Raw genomic sequence first — 19,512 nt, 5'->3', positions numbered from 1 at the left:
AAATTTTGCTCGAATCGCTGTAGATGTCGTCTTACATTATACTAGATTTTTCTCAAACTATTGAACTGATTATGACAAAACTTGACAGGAATGCTTGAAATAACCTGTATTACAAAGGAAAAAAGTCACATTCAGTTTATTTAACAAAAAAGTCTTCTTTATGGGAAGCTGTACATGCACCTTTGACCTTGTGAGTACTCGATCTCATGTGTTAAAATTTCTTGCTATTTAAGTGAAATATTACAAATAATAAAATATTCTGAGTGGATTGAGTCTCCAAAATACATTTTATGAAAAAATTTCCTTGAAATAGGACTTTACCATGAATATTAGTTGACAGAACAAGCCATACTTAGAGTTTTGGGGAGCTTTTTCTCCTTATTTCTTATATTCTGCTATACTAGAAAATTTTTCCTAAGAAATACTTTAATAAATATATAGTTTTAAGTAAATGAAATTATTTTTAAAGCAGTAACAACAAATTATTCACCAAAAAAGAAGTTTTTTATGTCCCTCTCTGGAACGCGGCGTAAATTTAAGTTTTACGTATGGACTTATTGAAACCTCCTTGGAGACAGTAAACTTTTATACGGATTGTTCATTCAGCTTGAATACTTCAATTAATCATTTATAATAACATTTCTATCATAAATGAGTGAAAGTTACCCCAAAATTTTTATTTATTGGCCTAAAAAGTAGAAATTTTGAGGAAATGAGAGGTATAAATGGACCAAAAGAGACCTTATAAGGAAGACAAAGAGGTCCATTAGTAGTATTTATCATCCTAAAGTCATCTTTTGTATCATATTCAACTGTTTGTAGGCAGATGAGATAAATATTTGATCATTTATTGGTCCACACTATATTCTATCATGATGCGACTTGGTTTGGATATTTCGAAGAAATTTTGCTCGAATCGCTGTAGATGTCGTCTTACATTATACTAGATTTTTCTCAAACTATTGAACTGATTATGACAAAACTTGACAGGAATGCTTGAAATAACCTGTATTACAAAGGAAAAAAGTCACATTCAGTTTATTTAACAAAAAAGTCTTCTTTATGGGAAGCTGTACATGCACCTTTGACCTTGTGAGTACTCTCATGTGTTAAAATTTCTTGCTATTTAAGTGAAATATTACAAATAATAAAATATTCTGAGTGGATTGAGTCTCCAAAATACATTTTATGAAAAAATTTCCTTGAAATAGGACTTTACCATGAATATTAGTTGACAGAACAAGCCATACTTAGAGTTTTGGGGAGCTTTTTCTCCTTATTTCTTATATTCTGCTATACTAGAAAATTTTTCCTAAGAAATACTTTAATAAATATATAGTTTTAAGTAAATGAAATTATTTTTAAAGCAGTAACAACAAATTATTCACCAAAAAAGAAGTTTTTTATGTCCCTCTCTGGAACGCTGCGTAAATTTAAGTTTTACGTATGGACTTATTGAAACCTCCTTGGAGACAGTAAACTTTTATACAGATAGTTCATTCAGCTTGAATACTTCAATTAATCATTTATAATAACATTTCTATCATAAATGAGTGAAAGTTACCCCAAAATTTTTATTTATTGGCCTAAAAAGTAGAAATTTTGAGGAAATGAGAGGTATAAATTGACCAAAAGAGACCTTATAAGGAAGACAAAGAGGTCCATTAGTAGTATTTATCATCCTAAAGTCATCTTTTGTATCATATTCAACTGTTTGTAGGCAGATGAGATAAATATTTGATCATTTATTGGTCCACACTATATTCTATCATGATGCGACTTGGTTTGGATATTTCGAAGAAATTTTGCTCGAATCGCTGTAGATGTCGTCTTACATTATACTAGATTTTTCTCAAACTATTGAACTGATTATGACAAAACTTGACAGGAATGCTTGAAATAACCTGTATTACAAAGGAAAAAAGTCACATTCAGTTTATTTAACAAAAAAGTCTTCTTTATGGGAAGCTGTACATGCACCTTTGACCTTGTGAGTACTCGATCTCATGTGTTAAAATTTCTTGCTATTTAAGTGAAATATTACAAATAATAAAATATTCTGAGTGGATTGAGTCTCCAAAATACATTTTATGAAAAAATTTCCTTGAAATAGGACTTTACCATGAATATTAGTTGACAGAACAAGCCATACTTAGAGTTTTGGGGAGCTTTTTCTCCTTATTTCTTATATTCTGCTATACTAGAAAATTTTTCCTAAGAAATACTTTAATAAATATATAGTTTTAAGTAAATGAAATTATTTTTAAAGCAGTAACAACAAATTATTCACCAAAAAAGAAGTTTTTTATGTCCCTCTCTGGAACGCGGCGTAAATTTAAGTTTTACGTATGGACTTATTGAAACCTCCTTGGAGACAGTAAACTTTTATACGGATTGTTCATTCAGCTTGAATACTTCAATTAATCATTTATAATAACATTTCTATCATAAATGAGTGAAAGTTACCCCAAAATTTTTATTTATTGGCCTAAAAAGTAGAAATTTTGAGGAAATGAGAGGTATAAATGGACCAAAAGAGACCTTATAAGGAAGACAAAGAGGTCCATTAGTAGTATTTATCATCCTAAAGTCATCTTTTGTATCATATTCAACTGTTTGTAGGCAGATGAGATAAATATTTGATCATTTATTGGTCCACACTATATTCTATCATGATGCGACTTGGTTTGGATATTTCGAAGAAATTTTGCTCGAATCGCTGTAGATGTCGTCTTACATTATACTAGATTTTTCTCAACCTATTGAACTGATTATGACAAAACTTGACAGGAATGCTTGAAATAACCAGTATTACAAAGGAAAAAAGTCACATTCAGTTTATTTAACAAAAAAGTCTTCTTTATGGGAAGCTGTACATGCACCTTTGACCTTGTGAGTACTCTCATGTGTTAAAATTTCTTGCTATTTAAGTGAAATATTACAAATAATAAAATATTCTGAGTGGATTGAGTCTCCAAAATACATTTTATGAAAAAATTTCCTTGAAATAGGACTTTACCATGAATATTAGTTGACAGAACAAGCCATACTTAGAGTTTTGGGGAGCTTTTTCTCCTTATTTCTTATATTCTGCTATACTAGAAAATTTTTCCTAAGAAATACTTTAATAAATATATAGTTTTAAGTAAATGAAATTATTTTTAAAGCAGTAACAACAAATTCTTCACCAAAAAAAAAAGAAGTTTTTTATGTCCCTCTCTGGAACGCTGCGTAAATTTAAGTTTTACGTATGGACTTATTGAAACCTCCTTGGAGACAGTAAACTTTTATACAGATAGTTCATTCAGCTTGAATACTTCAATTAATCATTTATAATAACATTTCTATCATAAATGAGTGAAAGTTACCCCAAAATTTTTATTTATTGGCCTAAAAAGTAGAAATTTTGAGGAAATGAGAGGTATAAATTGACCAAAAGAGACCTTATAAGGAAGACAAAGAGGTCCATTAGTAGTATTTATCATCCTAAAGTCATCTTTTGTATCATATTCAACTGTTTGTAGGCAGATGAGATAAATATTTGATCATTTATTGGTCCACACTATATTCTATCATGATGCGACTTGGTTTGGATATTTCGAAGAAATTTTGCTCGAATCGCTGTAGATGTCGTCTTACATTATACTAGATTTTTCTCAAACTATTGAACTGATTATGACAAAACTTGACAGGAATGCTTGAAATAACCTGTATTACAAAGGAAAAAAGTCACATTCAGTTTATTTAACAAAAAAGTCTTCTTTATGGGAAGCTGTACATGCACCTTTGACCTTGTGAGTACTCGATCTCATGTGTTAAAATTTCTTGCTATTTAAGTGAAATATTACAAATAATAAAATATTCTGAGTGGATTGAGTCTCCAAAATACATTTTATGAAAAAATTTCCTTGAAATAGGACTTTACCATGAATATTAGTTGACAGAACAAGCCATACTTAGAGTTTTGGGGAGCTTTTTCTCCTTATTTCTTATATTCTGCTATACTAGAAAATTTTTCCTAAGAAATACTTTAATAAATATATAGTTTTAAGTAAATGAAATTATTTTTAAAGCAGTAACAACAAATTATTCACCAAAAAAGAAGTTTTTTATGTCCCTCTCTGGAACGCGGCGTAAATTTAAGTTTTACGTATGGACTTATTGAAACCTCCTTGGAGACAGTAAACTTTTATACGGATTGTTCATTCAGCTTGAATACTTCAATTAATCATTTATAATAACATTTCTATCATAAATGAGTGAAAGTTACCCCAAAATTTTTATTTATTGGCCTAAAAAGTAGAAATTTTGAGGAAATGAGAGGTATAAATGGACCAAAAGAGACCTTATAAGGAAGACAAAGAGGTCCATTAGTAGTATTTATCATCCTAAAGTCATCTTTTGTATCATATTCAACTGTTTGTAGGCAGATGAGATAAATATTTGATCATTTATTGGTCCACACTATATTCTATCATGATGCGACTTGGTTTGGATATTTCGAAGAAATTTAGCTCGAATCGCTGTAGATGTCGTCTTACATTATACTAGATTTTTCTCAACCTATTGAACTGATTATGACAAAACTTGACAGGAATGCTTGAAATAACCAGTATTACAAAGGAAAAAAGTCACATTCAGTTTATTTAACAAAAAAGTCTTCTTTATGGGAAGCTGTACATGCACCTTTGACCTTGTGAGTACTCTCATGTGTTAAAATTTCTTGCTATTTAAGTGAAATATTACAAATAATAAAATATTCTGAGTGGATTGAGTCTCCAAAATACATTTTATGAAAAAATTTCCTTGAAATAGGACTTTACCATGAATATTAGTTGACAGAACAAGCCATACTTAGAGTTTTGGGGAGCTTTTTCTCCTTATTTCTTATATTCTGCTATACTAGAAAATTTTTCCTAAGAAATACTTTAATAAATATATAGTTTTAAGTAAATGAAATTATTTTTAAAGCAGTAACAACAAATTCTTCACCAAAAAAGAAGTTTTTTATGTCCCTCTCTGGAACGCAGCGTAAATTTAAGTTTTACGTATGGACTTATTGAAACCTCCTTGGAGACAGTAAACTTTTATACGGATAGTTCATTCAGCTTGAATACTTCAATTAATCATTTATAATAACATTTCTATCATAAATGAGTGAAAGTTACCCCAAAATTTTTATTTATTGGCCTAAAAAGTAGAAATTTTGAGGAAATGAGAGGTATAAATGGACCAAAAGAGACCTTATAAGGAAGACAAAGAGGTCCATTAGTAGTATTTATCATCCTAAAGTCATCTTTTGTATCATATTCAACTGTTTGTAGGCAGATGAGATAAATATTTGATCATTTATTGGTCCACACTATATTCTATCATGATGCGACTTGGTTTGGATATTTCGAAGAAATTTTGCTCGAATCGCTGTAGATGTCGTCTTACATTATACTAGATTTTTCTCAAACTATTGAACTGATTATGACAAAACTTGACAGGAATGCTTGAAATAACCTGTATTACAAAGGAAAAAAGTCACATTCAGTTTATTTAACAAAAAAGTCTTCTTTATGGGAAGCTGTACATGCACCTTTGACCTTGTGAGTACTCTCATGTGTTAAAATTTCTTGCTATTTAAGTGAAATATTACAAATAATAAAATATTCTGAGTGGATTGAGTCTCCAAAATACATTTTATGAAAAAATTTCCTTGAAATAGGACTTTACCATGAATATTAGTTGACAGAACAAGCCATACTTAGAGTTTTGGGGAGCTTTTTCTCCTTATTTCTTATATTCTGCTATACTAGAAAATTTTTCCTAAGAAATACTTTAATAAATATATAGTTTTAAGTAAATGAAATTATTTTTAAAGCAGTAACAACAAATTATTCACCAAAAAAGAAGTTTTTTATGTCCCTCTCTGGAACGCTGCGTAAATTTAAGTTTTACGTATGGACTTATTGAAACCTCCTTGGAGACAGTAAACTTTTATACAGATAGTTCATTCAGCTTGAATACTTCAATTAATCATTTATAATAACATTTCTATCATAAATGAGTGAAAGTTACCCCAAAATTTTTATTTATTGGCCTAAAAAGTAGAAATTTTGAGGAAATAAGAGGTATAAATTGACCAAAAGAGACCTTATAAGGAAGACAAAGAGGTCCATTAGTAGTATTTATCATCCTAAAGTCATCTTTTGTATCATATTCAACTGTTTGTAGGCAGATGAGATAAATATTTGATCATTTATTGGTCCACACTATATTCTATCATGATGCGACTTGGTTTGGATATTTCGAAGAAATTTTGCTCGAATCGCTGTAGATGTCGTCTTACATTATACTAGATTTTTCTCAAACTATTGAACTGATTATGACAAAACTTGACAGGAATGCTTGAAATAACCTGTATTACAAAGGAAAAAAGTCACATTCAGTTTATTTAACAAAAAAGTCTTCTTTATGGGAAGCTGTACATGCACCTTTGACCTTGTGAGTACTCTCATGTGTTAAAATTTCTTGCTATTTAAGTGAAATATTACAAATAATAAAATATTCTGAGTGGATTGAGTCTCCAAAATACATTTTATGAAAAAATTTCCTTGAAATAGGACTTTACCATGAATATTAGTTGACAGAACAAGCCATACTTAGAGTTTTGGGGAGCTTTTTCTCCTTATTTCTTATATTCTGCTATACTAGAAAATTTTTCCTAAGAAATACTTTAATAAATATATAGTTTTAAGTAAATGAAATTATTTTTAAAGCAGTAACAACAAATTATTCACCAAAAAAGAAGTTTTTTATGTCCCTCTCTGGAACGCGGCGTAAATTTAAGTTTTACGTATGGACTTATTGAAACCTCCTTGGAGACAGAAAACTTTTATACGGATTGTTCATTCAGCTTGAATACTTCAATTAATCATTTATAATAACATTTCTATCATAAATGAGTGAAAGTTACCCCAAAATTTTTATTTATTGGCCTAAAAAGTAGAAATTTTGAGGAAATGAGAGGTATAAATGGACCAAAAGAGACCTTATAAGGAAGACAAAGAGGTCCATTAGTAGTATTTATCATCCTAAAGTCATCTTTTGTATCATATTCAACTGTTTGTAGGCAGATGAGATAAATATTTGATCATTTATTGGTCCACACTATATTCTATCATGATGCGACTTGGTTTGGATATTTCGAAGAAATTTTGCTCGAATCGCTGTAGATGTCGTCTTACATTATACTAGATTTTTCTCAACCTATTGAAATGATTATGACAAAACTTGACAGGAATGCTTGAAATAACCAGTATTACAAAGGAAAAAAGTCACATTCAGTTTATTTAACAAAAAAGTCTTCTTTATGGGAAGCTGTACATGCACCTTTGACCTTGTGAGTACTCTCATGTGTTAAAATTTCTTGCTATTTAAGTGAAATATTACAAATAATAAAATATTCTGAGTGGATTGAGTCTCCAAAATACATTTTATGAAAAAATTTCCTTGAAATAGGACTTTACCATGAATATTAGTTGACAGAACAAGCCATACTTAGAGTTTTGGGGAGCTTTTTCTCCTTATTTCTTATATTCTGCTATACTAGAAAATTTTTCCTAAGAAATACTTTAATAAATATATAGTTTTAAGTAAATGAAATTATTTTTAAAGCAGTAACAACAAATTATTCACCAAAAAAGAAGTTTTTTATGTCCCTCTCTGGAACGCGGCGTAAATTTAAGTTTTACGTATGGACTTATTGAAACCTCCTTGGAGACAGTAAACTTTTATACGGATAGTTCATTCAGCTTGAATACTTCAATTAATCATTTATAATAACATTTCTATCATAAATGAGTGAAAGTTACCCCAAAATTTTTATTTATTGGCCTAAAAAGTAGAAATTTTGAGGAAATGAGAGGTATAAATGGACCAAAAGAGACCTTATAAGGAAGACAAAGAGGTCCATTAGTAGTATTTATCATCCTAAAGTCATCTTTTGTATCATATTCAACTGTTTGTAGGCAGATGAGATAAATATTTGATCATTTATTGGTCCACACTATATTCTATCATGATGCGACTTGGTTTGGATATTTCGAAGAAATTTTGCTCGAATCGCTGTAGATGTCGTCTTACATTATACTAGATTTTTCTCAACCTATTGAACTGATTATGACAAAACTTGACAGGAATGCTTGAAATAACCAGTATTACAAAGGAAAAAAGTCACATTCAGTTTATTTAACAAAAAAGTCTTCTTTATGGGAAGCTGTACATGCACCTTTGACCTTGTGAGTACTCTCATGTGTTAAAATTTCTTGCTATTTAAGTGAAATATTACAAATAATAAAATATTCTGAGTGGATTGAGTCTCCAAAATACATTTTATGAAAAAATTTCCTTGAAATAGGACTTTACCATGAATATTAGTTGACAGAACAAGCCATACTTAGAGTTTTGGGGAGCTTTTTCTCCTTATTTCTTATATTCTGCTATACTAGAAAATTTTTCCTAAGAAATACTTTAATAAATATATAGTTTTAAGTAAATGAAATTATTTTTAAAGCAGTAACAACAAATTCTTCACCAAAAAAGAAGTTTTTTATGTCCCTCTCTGGAACGCGGCGTAAATTTAAGTTTTACGTATGGACTTATTGAAACCTCCTTGGAGACAGTAAACTTTTATACGGATAGTTCATTCAGCTTGAATACTTCAATTAATCATTTATAATAACATTTCTATCATAAATGAGTGAAAGTTACCCCAAAATTTTTATTTATTGGCCTAAAAAGTAGAAATTTTGAGGAAATGAGAGGTATAAATGGACCAAAAGAGACCTTATAAGGAAGACAAAGAGGTCCATTAGTAGTATTTATCATCCTAAAGTCATCTTTTGTATCATATTCAACTGTTTGTAGGCAGATGAGATAAATATTTGATCATTTATTGGTCCACACTATATTCTATCATGATGCGACTTGGTTTGGATATTTCGAAGAAATTTTGCTCGAATCGCTGTAGATGTCGTCTTACATTATACTAGATTTTTCTAAAACTATTGAACTGATTATGACAAAACTTGACAGGAATGCTTGAAATAACCAGTATTACAAAGGAAAAAAGTCACATTCAGTTTATTTAACAAAAAAGTCTTCTTTATGGGAAGCTGTACACCTTTGACCTTGTGAGTACTCTCATGTGTTAAAATTTCTTGCTATTTAAGTGAAATATTACAAATAATAAAATATTCTGAGTGGATTGAGTCTCCAAAATACATTTTATGAAAAAATTTCCTTGAAATAGGACTTTACCATGAATATTAGTTGACAGAACAAGCCATACTTAGAGTTTTGGGGAGCTTTTTCTCCTTATTTCTTATATTCTGCTATACTAGAAAATTTTTCCTAAGAAATACTTTAATAAATATATAGTTTTAAGTAAATGAAATTATTTTTAAAGCAGTAACAACAAATTATTCACCAAAAAAGAAGTTTTTTATGTCCCTCTCTGGAACGCGGCGTAAATTTAAGTTTTACGTATGGACTTATTGAAACCTCCTTGGAGACAGTAAACTTTTATACGGATAGTTCATTCAGCTTGAATACTTCAATTAATCATTTATAATAACATTTCTATCATAAATGAGTGAAAGTTACCCCAAAATTTTTATTTATTGGCCTAAAAAGTAGAAATTTTGAGGAAATGAGAGGTATAAATTGACCAAAAGAGACCTTATAAGGAAGACAAAGAGGTCCATTAGTAGTATTTATCATCCTAAAGTCATCTTTTGTATCATATTCAACTGTTTGTAGGCAGATGAGATAAATATTTGATCATTTATTGGTCCACACTATATTCTATCATGATGCGACTTGGTTTGGATATTTCGAAGAAATTTTGCTCGAATCGCTGTAGATGTCGTCTTACATTATACTAGATTTTTCTCAAACTATTGAACTGATTATGACAAAACTTGACAGGAATGCTTGAAATAACCTGTATTACAAAGGAAAAAAGTCACATTCAGTTTATTTAACAAAAAAGTCTTCTTTATGGGAAGCTGTACATGCACCTTTGACCTTGTGAGTACTCTCATGTGTTAAAATTTCTTGCTATTTAAGTGAAATATTACAAATAATAAAATATTCTGAGTGGATTGAGTCTCCAAAATACATTTTATGAAAAAATTTCCTTGAAATAGGACTTTACCATGAATATTAGTTGACAGAACAAGCCATACTTAGAGTTTTGGGGAGCTTTTTCTCCTTATTTCTTATATTCTGCTATACTAGAAAATTTTTCCTAAGAAATACTTTAATAAATATATAGTTTTAAGTAAATGAAATTATTTTTAAAGCAGTAACAACAAATTATTCACCAAAAAAGAAGTTTTTTATGTCCCTCTCTGGAACGCTGCGTAAATTTAAGTTTTACGTATGGACTTATTGAAACCTCCTTGGAGACAGTAAACTTTTATACAGATAGTTCATTCAGCTTGAATACTTCAATTAATCATTTATAATAACATTTCTATCATAAATGAGTGAAAGTTACCCCAAAATTTTTATTTATTGGCCTAAAAAGTAGAAATTTTGAGGAAATGAGAGGTATAAATTGACCAAAAGAGACCTTATAAGGAAGACAAAGAGGTCCATTAGTAGTATTTATCATCCTAAAGTCATCTTTTGTATCATATTCAACTGTTTGTAGGCAGATGAGATAAATATTTGATCATTTATTGGTCCACACTATATTCTATCATGATGCGACTTGGTTTGGATATTTCGAAGAAATTTTGCTCGAATCGCTGTAGATGTCGTCTTACATTATACTAGATTTTTCTCAAACTATTGAACTGATTATGACAAAACTTGACAGGAATGCTTGAAATAACCAGTATTACAAAGGAAAAAAGTCACATTCAGTTTATTTAACAAAAAAGTCTTCTTTATGGGAAGCTGTACATGCACCTTTGACCTTGTGAGTACTCTCATGTGTTAAAATTTCTTGCTATTTAAGTGAAATATTACAAATAATAAAATATTCTAAGTGGATTGAGTCTCCAAAATACATTTTATGAAAAAATTTCCTTGAAATAGGACTTTACCATGAATATTAGTTGACAGAACAAGCCATACTTAGAGTTTTGGGGAGCTTTTTCTCCTTATTTCTTATATTCTGCTATACTAGAAAATTTTTCCTAAGAAATACTTTAATAAATATATAGTTTTAAGTAAATGAAATTATTTTTAAAGCAGTAACAACAAATTATTCACCAAAAAAGAAGTTTTTTATGTCCCTCTCTGGAACGCGGCGTAAATTTAAGATTTACGTATGGACTTATTGAAACCTCCTTGGAGACAGTAAACTTTTATACGGATAGTTCATTCAGCTTGAATACTTCAATTAATCATTTATAATAACATTTCTATCATAAATGAGTGAAAGTTACCCCAAAATTTTTATTTATTGGCCTAAAAAGTAGAAATTTTGAGGAAATGAGAGGTATAAATGGACCAAAAGAGACCTTATAAGGAAGACAAAGAGGTCCATTAGTAGTATTTATCATCCTAAAGTCATCTTTTGTATCATATTCAACTGTTTGTAGGCAGATGAGATAAATATTTGATCATTTATTGGTCCACACTATATTCTATCATGATGCGACTTGGTTTGGATATTTCGAAGAAATTTTGCTCGAATCGCTGTAGATGTCGTCTTACATTATACTAGATTTTTCTCAAACTATTGAACTGATTATGACAAAACTTGACAGGAATGCTTGAAATAACCAGTATTACAAAGGAAAAAAGTCACATTCAGTTTATTTAACAAAAAAGTCTTCTTTAGGTGTAATACCACCAAATCATAGTACGTCACATCCGGTTGCATACGAAAATAGGTCGAAAAAAAATATTCCCTTGAATTTGACAGTTGTAGGTAATTGATCCTACATTTCATTGCAGTCAAACATTTCTGAGTCATAAACATATATCTTGGTTATTTCAAAGCACTATTATTTCTTTATTTGGGGTTTCTATAGAATATTTTGGAAACTTGAGGTTACATGGTTACTAAAGCTTGTACACAGGTTAAAAAAGGGGGAAAATTTGATTGGTTAACTTCCAGTGATGGTTATTTTCTTATATGCAATGAAATATTATGTGAAATTTTTTCTATAGTACTGGACAGGATAAATCTTTACTCATGCCAAGTATTTCTTTATTTGAAACAAAGATAAATTCTGCACAATTTTTTGAAAAGTGCAAATTTTACAAAGACTAATAGGGGAAAATCAATGGTGGTATATTACACCTATTTTAATATGGGAAGCTGTACATGCACCTTTGACCTTGTGAGTACTCTCATGAGTTAAAATTTCTTGCTATTTAAGTGAAATATTACAAATAATAAAATATTCTGAGTGGATTGAGTCTCCAAAATACATTTTATGAAAAAATTTCCTTGAAATAGGACTTTACCATGAATATTAGTTGACAGAACAAGCCATACTTAGAGTTTTGGGGAGCTTTTTCTCCTTATTTCTTATATTCTGCTATACTAGAAAATTTTTCCTAAGAAATACTTTAATAGATATATAGTTTTAAGTAAATGAAATTATTTTTTAAGCAGTAACAACAAATTATTCACCAAAAAAGAAGTTTTTTATGTCCCTCTCTGGAACGCGGCGTAAATTTAAGTTTTATGTATGGACTTATTGAAACCTACTTGGAGACAGTAAACTTTTATACGGATAGTTCATTCAGCTTGAATACTTCAATTAATCATTTATAATAACATTTCTATCATAAATGAGTGAAAGTTACCCCAAAATTTTTATTTATTGGCCTAAAAAGTAGAAATTTTGAGGAAATGAGAGGTATAAATGGACCAAAAGAGACCTTATAAGAAAGACAAAGAGGTCCATTAGTAGTATTTATCATCCTAAAGTCATCTTTTGTATCATATTCAACTGTTTGTAGGCAGATGAGATAAATATTTGATCATTTATTGGTCCACACTATATTCTATCATGATGCGACTTGGTTTGGATATTTCGAAGAAATTTTGCTCGAATCGCTGTAGATGTCGTCTTACATTATACTAGATTTTTCTCAAACTATTGAACTGATTATGACAAAACTTGACAGGAATGCTTGAAATAACCAGTATTACAAAGGAAAAAAGTCACATTCAGTTTATTTAACAAAAAAGTCTTCTTTATGGGAAGCTGTACATGCACCTTTGACCTTGTGAGTACTCTCATGTGTTAAAATTTCTTGCTATTTAAGTGAAATATTACAAATAATAAAATATTCTGAGTGGATTGAGTCTCCAAAATACATTTTATGAACAAATTTCCTTGAAATAGAACTTTACCATGAATATTAGTTGACAGAACAAGCCATACTTAGAGTTTTGGGGAGCTTTTTCTCCTTATTTCTTATATTTTGCTATACTAGAAAATTTTTCCTAAGAAATACTTTAATAAATATATAGTTTTAAGTAAATGAAATTATTTTTAAAGCAGTAACAACAAATTATTCACCAAAAAAGAAGTTTTTTATGTCCCTCTCTGGAACGCGGCATAAATTTAAGTTTTACGTATGGACTTATTGAAACCTCCTTGGAGACAGTAAACTTTTATACGGATAGTTCTTTCAGCTTGAATACTTCAATTAATCATTTATAATAACATTTCTATCATAAATGAGTGAAAGTTACCCCAAAATTTTTATTTATTGGCCTAAAAAGTAGAAATTTTGAGGAAATGAGAGGTATAAATGGACCAAAAGAGACCTTATAAGGAAGACAAAGAGGTCCATTAGTAGTATTTATCATCCTAAAGTCATCTTTTGTATCATATTCAACTGTTTGTAGGCAGATGAGATAAATATTTGATCATTTATTGGTCCACACTATATTCTATCATGATGCGACTTGGTTTGGATATTTCGAAGAAATTTTGCTCAAATCGCTGTAGATGTCGTCTTACATTATACTAGATTTTTCTCAAACTATTGAACTGATTATGACAAAACTTGACAGGAATGCTTGAAATAACCAGTATTACAAAGGAAAAAAGTCACATTCAGTTTATTTAACAAAAAAGTCTTCTTTATACATTCAAGTATGCTATCTGTTACTTTAAATAGATGATTTCTTATACAGAGAGACATTAAAAAGTGCACATTTTCGTATCTTTTTGTTTTTTGAAGCCCAAATTTGATAGTTGAAATTGTTCTAATTCAACATCACAATTCAGCACCCAAAGTTCAGATATAAAAAATGCCACATTTTCTATAATTGATATCATATGGTTTTGAAACTGGATAAACTTGTCTCATAATACACTAAGCTTAAAACATGCCAAGTTTTATTAGAAATGGTCAAGTTTGTGACCCCTAATAGGCCCTAGACCACAAATAATGACCCCGCTTTTTTTCGTTGTCCACGAATATAGTTCCCTTTAATTAAAGTGTATTTTTCTTTATTTTTTTTCTTTCCTTTTCTCATTAATTTCTTAGTTTTTATGGGGTGGAAATGAAAGAAGAGAGCTGAAATAAATTTTTGGATGTTGTATTTTAACTGATTTTGATATGGAAAGAGTGATTAGGCCAGGTGCAAAAAGGTAATATTTACAGTTTTCGGAACATCTCTTGACTGGTCCATAGGGGTATGGATGTATATTGGCTAAATTTGTGAGATGCACAAGAGCAATTTTTCTATATGTTGGATATATTTTTGGGCTTGTACTGTACATTACACACACAAAAGATTTAACAAACAAAAATTGGTGCAATTTTTTTAATGAGACAAAACGTTATATAGAACTAATAGACAAATTAATTGTTGTCTGTGGCCTAAGAGGTGCATTTCAGCAAATATTGAATTTGTACTTTGACAACTTCCATGAATGATCTATTGGTATGAATGTGTCAAACTACATGAGAATAAATGATTTCCACTTTTATTTGATAGAAATTTTGTAAAAAAAGTCACATTTCAACTTACATGCCCCAAATTTAGCTTTTTCAGTTGTTTCAATATTTTTACAAAAGTAGCTTGCTTACTTTCTCTCTGACAGGTTTTTTGATTTTCTATTTGTGTTAATGGTATTTACTTTAGATGTTTTACTCATTTATGAACTCTGGACACAAAGAAAAGTAGATAAAAACAGAAAAAAGTGCAAAATGTGCTGTTTTAATTGTCTAAGTCTAACAGTCCGTATGAAGCAAGTGAAATATGAGGTTCTATGCACATACAAGTTGAATTCCTTTTAGCAGATTTCATTGAATCTGTATCAAAAGCACTTATTACTGGTTGTTTTACCTTGTCTGTTTCACAGACTATCTTTATTTTCTTCTGTTGGATAGCTAGTGGTTAAAATATTGGCCTTTAGAGGCTAAATTCTCATACGGGTTTTAAACAGTAAAGTGAATAAACTTTGCATCAGACCATACTGTCTACATAAAAAGTTGAAATCAACAGTTTTGTTACATCCAGGTTTCATGTTTCATCATATCTAAGCAAAGATTTGAGCAAAAAGAAGCATATTTCCATCTCCCATATCATTTATATGCTTTTTAATATGCAAATATGGGGAACGGCCTAAATTGACAACTTGTTTTTTTAAGCTTGACATTGCTTAAGACCATTTCATCCTCATGTGTTATGCTATTTGAAACTTATATTTCCATTGAAAGTACATTTATTATATGTAGACGGTTTTTTTTTATAACTTAACAACTTCAGAAAATTGTTGTAAGTGGAAAATATTACATTTCATATAAAGCCTCACTTCATTCGAAAACTTCTATTTTTTGGCACAGGCTCATATAAAAATAACTTTTGGCCATTTATTATAAGTCTTATACATTCAAGTATGCTATCTGTTACTTTAAATAGATGATATCTTATACATAGAGACATTAAAAAGTGCACATTTTTGTATCTTTTTGTTTTTTGAAGCCCAAATTTGATAGTTGAAATTGTTCTAATTCAACATCACAATTCAGCACCCAAAGTTCAGATATAAAAAATGCCACATATTCTATAATTGATATCATATGGCTTTGAAACTGGGTAAACTGTCTCATAATACACTAAGCTTAAATCATGCTAAGTTTTATTAGAAATGGTCAAGTTTTTGACCGCTAATAGGCCTGAGACCACAATTAATGACCCGCTTTTCGTTGTGCACGAATATAATTTCCTTTAATTAAAGTGTATTTTTCTTTATTTTTTTTCTTTCCCTTTCTCATTCATTTCTTAGTTTTTATGGGGTGGAAATGAAAGAAGAGAGCTGAATATAAATTTTTGGATGTTGTATTTTAACTGATTTTGATATGGAAAGAGTGATTAGGCCAGGTGCAAAAAGGTAATATTTACAGTTTTCGGAACATCTCTTGACTGGTTCATAGGGGTATTGATGTGTATTGGCTAAATTTGTAAGATGTACAAGAGCAATTTTTCTATATGTTGGATATATTTTTATATGGACTTGTACTGTACATTACACACACAAAAGATTTAACAAAAAAAAATTGGTGCAATTTTTTTAATGAGACAAAACGTTATATAGAAGTAATAGACAAATTAATTGTTGTCTGTGGCCTAAGAGGTGCATTTCAGCAAATATTGAATTTGTACTTTGACAACTTCCATGAATGATCTATTGGTATGAATGTGTCAAACTACATGAGAATAAATGATTTCCACTTTTATTTGATAGAAATTTTGTAAAAAAAGTCACATTTCAACTTACATGCCCCAAATTTAGCTTTTTCAGTTGTTTCAATATTTTTACAAAAGTAGCTTGCTTACTTTCTCTCTGACAGGTTTTTTGATTTTTTATTTGTGTTAATGGTATTTACTTTAGATGTTTTACTCATTTATGAACTCTGGACACAAAGAAAAGTAGATAAAAACAGAAAAAAGTGCAAAATGTGCTGTTTTAATGGTCTAAGTCTAACAGTCCGTATGAAGCAAGTGAAATATGAGGTTCTATGCACATACAAGTTGAATTCCTTTTAGCAGATTTCATTGAATCTGTATCAGAAGCACTTATTACTGGTTGTTTGACCTTGTCTGTTTCACAGACTACATTTATTTTCTTCTGTTGGATAGGTAGTGGTTGAAATATTGGCCTTTAGAGGCTGAATTCTCATACGGGTTTTAAACAGTAAAGTGAATAAACTTTGCATCAGACCATACTGTCTACATAAAAAGTTGAAATCAACAGTTTTGTTACATTCAGGCTTCATGTTTCATCATATCTAAGCAAAGATTTGAGCAAAAAGAAGCATATTTCCATCTCCCATATCATTTATATGTTTTTTAATATGCAAATATGGGGAACGGCCTAAATTGACAACTTGTTTTTTAAGCTTGACATTGCTTAAGACCATTTCATCCACATGTGTTATGCTATTTGAAACTTATATTTCCATTGAAAGTACATTTATTATATGTAGAAGGTTTTTTTATAACTTAACAACTTCAGAAAATTGTTGTAAGTGGAAAATATTACATTTCATATAAGGCCTCACTTCATTTGAAAACTTCTATTTTTTGGCACAGGCTCATATAAAATTAACTTTTGGCCATTTATTATAAGTCTTATACATTCAAGTATGCTATCTGTTACTTTAAATAGATGATATCTTATACATAGAGATATTAAAAGGTGCACATTTTTGTATCTTTTTGTTTTTTGAAGCCCAAATTTGATAGTTGAAATTGTTCTAATTCAACATCACAATTCAGCACCCAAAGTTCAGATATAAAAAATGCCACATATTCTATAATTGATATCATATGGCTTTGAAACTGGGTAAACTGTCTCATAATACACTAAGCTTAAATCATGCCAAGTTTTTATTAGAAATGGTCAAGTTTTTTACCCCTAATAGGCCCGAGACCACAATTAATGACCCCGCTTTTCGTTGTCCACGAATATAGTTCCCTTTAATTAAAGTGTATTTATCTTTATTTTTTTTCTTTCCCTTTCTCATTAATTTCTTAGTTTTAATGGGGGTGGAAATGAAAGAAGAGAGCTGAAATAAGTTTTTGGATGTTGTATTTTAACTGATTTTGATATGGAAAGAGTGATTAGGCCAGGTACAAAAAGGTAATATTTACAGTTTTCGGAACATCTCTTGACTGGTCCATAGGGGTATGGATGTGTATTGGCTAAATTTTTAAGATGTACAAGAGCAATTTTTCTATATGTTGGATATATTTTTGTACTTGTACTTTACATTACACACACAAAAGATTTGACACAAAAAATTGGTGCAATTTTTTTAATGACACGAAACGTTATAAAGAACTAATAGACAAATCAATTGTGGTCTGTGGCCTGTTCTCTTATCGTCGTGCTTTGTGTCTATTGTTTTTATATAAATGGGTTTTTTTGTGACGATCTATTGGGTTCATCCATTTGCAACTGATATTTTCAGTTTGTTTTTGGTTAAAGATTGCATGAAATACAATCAAAACCCTATGATACTGACTTGATATCTTCCAAGGTTGGTCACTACCTTTGATAGTTCAAACAAAATAGTGCAGTGAAGTGATCGTTATTTAGATCCTATCCAGTCAATGTCATGCAATTAATTGATGATATGTTATACTTTGATATTTAAGTTACAATATGATGTGTATTTGAATTACCATACTTGTCAAGAAAACATTTTTTTTATTAAAAGTAATGCATGGTGTATGAATCTGCTATAGAAATAGGTTCAACTACAAATGTACAATCATGAACAAAGGAAGATAACTCCAACTAAATTTTATAACTTGCCTAGCAAAATACAATTCTATGTTATACTCAAAAATTCACAAAATTGCAAAATAAAAGCAATCTTTACCCTTCAGTGCTCACAAGCACTTTGATTATGTTGTGTTGTTATACCACTGTCCCAGGTTAGGGGAGTGTTCAGCAATCACACACATTCTGTATGTGCCTGTCCCAACAGGTGCCAGTAATTCAGTGGTGGTTGTTGGTTCATGGCTGTCATATAAAAATAAGGAGATGTGGTATGGTTGCCAAACTATTCACCAAAGTTCAAATGAAGTGGATGTAAGCAACTATAGGCAACCGCACTGAATTTGAGAGCAGCAACTAAAATGCATGTGCAAGGGGTGTTAGTCTCGCTATTCAGACAACTCTAGTTTGTAAATTGTACTGTTATTAGTTATGTCGTAAGTTTTCTTATTTAATTATTTACACATTTTTAATGTCAGGGCCTTTTATAGCTTACTATACGGTATGGGTTTTTCTCAATAAATAGGCCTTATGGTTTCCTATAATTACTTACATCCATTTCATTTGAACTCTGGTGAATAGTTGTCTCATTGGCAGTCATACCACATCTTATTTTCATATTAAATAAAGTAAACATTTTATTAGTCTAAACACTGGGTCATAGAAAAGGAATTTAGCAAAAGATAAATGTATACAATAAATGTACATTAATAAAACAAACAAGTGATGTGGTTCCATC

At 29.9% G+C, this 19,512-nt stretch overlaps 1 protein-coding gene across 5 annotated transcripts in view; it reads left to right on the top strand.

Moving 5' to 3' along the window:
- The window catches only part of LOC127712432 (rabphilin-3A-like), a 362,038-nt gene that overhangs the window by 240,003 nt on the left and 102,523 nt on the right, over positions 1-19,512 (top strand). The gene's annotated exons all lie outside the window — the stretch shown is intronic.

Source organism: Mytilus californianus, unplaced genomic scaffold (genome assembly GCF_021869535.1).
Source record: "Mytilus californianus isolate M0D057914Y unplaced genomic scaffold, xbMytCali1.0.p SCAF_8, whole genome shotgun sequence".
Classification (NCBI taxonomy): Eukaryota; Metazoa; Mollusca; class Bivalvia; order Mytilida; family Mytilidae; genus Mytilus; species Mytilus californianus.
The sequence above is the reverse complement of the archived record's forward strand: the minus strand, read 5'-3'. Positions and strand labels throughout refer to the sequence as shown.